Source organism: Frankliniella occidentalis, unplaced genomic scaffold (genome assembly GCF_000697945.3).
Source record: "Frankliniella occidentalis isolate FOCC.00 unplaced genomic scaffold, Focc_3.1 Scaffold2, whole genome shotgun sequence".
Classification (NCBI taxonomy): domain Eukaryota; kingdom Metazoa; phylum Arthropoda; class Insecta; order Thysanoptera; family Thripidae; genus Frankliniella; species Frankliniella occidentalis.
Window position 1 is genome coordinate 2,269,806 of NW_026267132.1, and position 3,059 is coordinate 2,272,864.

Below are 3,059 nucleotides of genomic sequence, written 5' to 3' on the forward strand. Positions count from 1 at the left end.
AAAAACTAATAAACCAGTGATGCGAGAGGGAGAGGAGAGTAGCCGGGCACGCCGCGATCTACAGCGTGCAAGAGCCTCGCTAGCCCACCAGTCCTCCGCGCAACACTAGCAAAGCCAAATGCCAGATGCCAAAAGTAAAGAAAAAAAAACCAAAAGCGAAATGCAAAAATAAGACTCAAGTTCACTCACAAAGCTCACACAGCTCACAAAGAAAACAAACAATTAAGTGCCTAAGGCCACTGCTAAACTGACTAGGAACGATAAATGCTGCTGCCCAACCAAAGTGCTGCTAAACAGCGAAACGGCTTGAAGATCCCATACTCAAAAGATCAAAAATCTCAACAAAATTATTTTACAAAGCATGATACACGTAGCCTACTCAAGGCCAAGCCACAACTAAGTGCACTGTCCCTGAGAGGGATTAATTTTTACATCACTTCAAAAAGCGGAAAAGGTATAATCAAACCTGCATTACCCAAATGGTAAACCCTAAGGTTATTAACTTCAAAATGGACAGACAACTCGACTGAAAAGTCCTCTAATTCAAAACTTCACGTCAATACAAATCAGTGCAGTCAAAACAACAAAACACAAGGCTAGACCAAGATAATTGAACTAGAAAAGGATGCTCGTCAACATCCTGCAGATCCTAAAGATCTAAGAGTCCCGATACACAAGAACTGTAGCGGATAGGAATTACAAAATAACCAAGTCGGCCAAACATTGGAGTAAATTTAAACCTAAACTGCCCTACAGAAATTGCCAAGTTAATAACCCGACCCAAATGTACTCACACTTGCAAAATAAAAAGGGATAACAGCAACAAAACAAATCACTCGAACACCATGCCAAAAAGCTCAACTGATAGTGCAGACATAACGCAAACAAAAGAACAAGTGAACAAGTACAGTAATAGTAACACAACTAACACTAGTGTACATCACAAATCAAGTCACACTATGCACTACAGAAATACCTGAACACATCAAAAATAATCTCAGAATGATCATGATAGAATACATTAGTTAACATCAAGTTCACACAACTAAGTGCCACAAGCAACACCAACGGGAATCAGCCAAATAATTAAACAGCCATAATGGTAAAGGCTGACAACGGAAACTCTGTGCACTAAGGCAGGGACACCTCAAGATAAACTAAAGGTTTAGCCAATGAAAAATGAAATGTTACCAGTCCACATAAACAACACATAGGCATTCAAAACTGACGAAGGACAAGTCTCGTCCAAACAGAGTCCCTAAACAAAATAATAAGGCCCCACGTTGGGCGCCAAAATGTAACGTGCAAAGTTACTCTTTCAAATACAACAACTGGATGCTAGCTCAGCAGTGCCGGATAGAGGGGCGTGGTCCTAGCATTGAATTTCTTTAGGGCGCCAAGGAATATCATTCCTTTCAAAACCAAAACCATAGGTACATAAATATCACAGTTTATTGCATTCAATGACTGACACAGTAGCACTTGGCACAAAAGTAGACAATAACCTCATCATGATACCGGCCACATGGCCAAAAAGCACACGCTCCACCGCGGGAGACTAAAACGTACATACAAAACAGTACCACGAGGCATTCCACACCAAACTCAGAAAGTCAGTGAACTTGAAGACGTCAAAACTTGAGGCATGGCGAAACGAAAATATCGAACTTCATAGTAGTCCAGTCATGGAGAATGACGACCCTAAAAGAGTTTAAACAGGCAATCACTAACTGAGAATGACTTTAGATGCAAACCACTCAAAGCGTGGACGGAGAGCTCACCGGAGAAATGAGGATGTTAGGCGGAGCTTGGTCTTTCGCACGCCCGGGTCGGTGTCGCGCCAAGCTCTGGCACACCGAGCCGGCCAGCTGACCAGCTGAACGTCAAAAGTGGAAGGGGGGAGGGAAGGGGACAAGCCGGAGTGCACTCGACGCACAGACAACGCCATCCCTCGGCACTGCCGAAAACCTTTGTGCGATGGGTTGCCTACGCGCCGGGCGCCTTGAACCCAAACGTCACGGAGGACCGTGACACATCCAAATGCTTGTAGAAGCGGAGGGTAAGAAAGATATTATTTTTGTTAAAGGTTGTCGGACATAGAGGTCTGCTCCTTAGGAATTCCCTCCATCGCATCAGCAGATGCAAAAGCAAGACGGCAAACTGAGCAGACGAAGCAAGAGAGTAGGCTGATTCTTTGCTTGTACAAAAACATCCCAAATTTTGATTACAACTCGTCTTTTGTTTTTCGCCGTGCTCTGTTGGGAGGGGCACGCTGGGATAGACAGACAGGGAGGGGCGCTAGGCTAGAAAGGGCGGGCAGGGGGAGGGGACCGGGAGGGGAAGGGGCCGTGGGAGGGATTAGGGCCAGAGAGAAACGGGAGGCCCAGAAGTAAGAAGAGGCTGGGGCGTGCCGGGGCGTGCCAGGGTGTTCCCGGGGTGTGCACGGGGTATGCCCCGCCACGGCCCGCCACCAGCCTGGCCTGGTTGGCGCCCCGGCCCGGGTCGGTGTGGCCGGGACCTCAAAGACTCCCCGGGAGCAGGACTCAATATTGTCTGCCTCCGCCCGCGCCACGCCACGCCACGCCGCCCCGCGCCACGCGCCGCCACCCGACAGCCAAACTTTCTTTCTGTTTCTTTCCCTCCCTCGTTTTATATATCTATATAACAACAGAGAGACGGAGTTAGGGAAATGGAAGCTGACGGCGAGGAAAGGAAAATAAGAATGAAGCTGGAAATCCGCACGGTGTGGGTGCGGCGTCGGGAGAGGGGTGGTAGAGAGAGACGGGGCAGGGAAGGGGAGAGAGGGGAGGGGCGGGTGCGGGAAAGTTTGTTGGGGCTGACACGGCAAGCCGCGTTCAAGAATCACTCGCTCTGGCCGCCTAACTTTTGCACCCCCGGGCAGCACTAGGGCAGAAGGCGGCCCCGGCCGAGCCCGGCCCGCCCCTGCCGCTGCGGCTGCCAGCGCTGCCAGCCCGGCGCTGGCGCCTCTGGTAATTCATCATCACTTAATGAAGGGGGAGGCAGTCAGCCCATTGGCCAGGGCGGCCAGGGCCCGGGGA

At 49.6% G+C, this 3,059-nt stretch overlaps 1 protein-coding gene and 1 long non-coding RNA gene across 2 annotated transcripts in view; one reads left to right on the plus strand and one right to left on the minus strand.

Annotated features, from left to right (window-relative positions):
- Positions 1–3,059, plus strand: part of LOC113215843 (pituitary homeobox homolog Ptx1) — a gene marked incomplete in the record, with an annotated part of 35,850 nt that overhangs the window by 29,820 nt on the left and 2,971 nt on the right.
- LOC113214209 (uncharacterized) lies at positions 1,435–2,029 on the minus strand. Its single transcript, XR_003303801.2, has 2 exons — positions 1,782–2,029; positions 1,435–1,701 (listed from the first exon to the last, which is right to left on the minus strand). It is a non-coding gene; the product is annotated as an uncharacterized LOC113214209 (long non-coding RNA).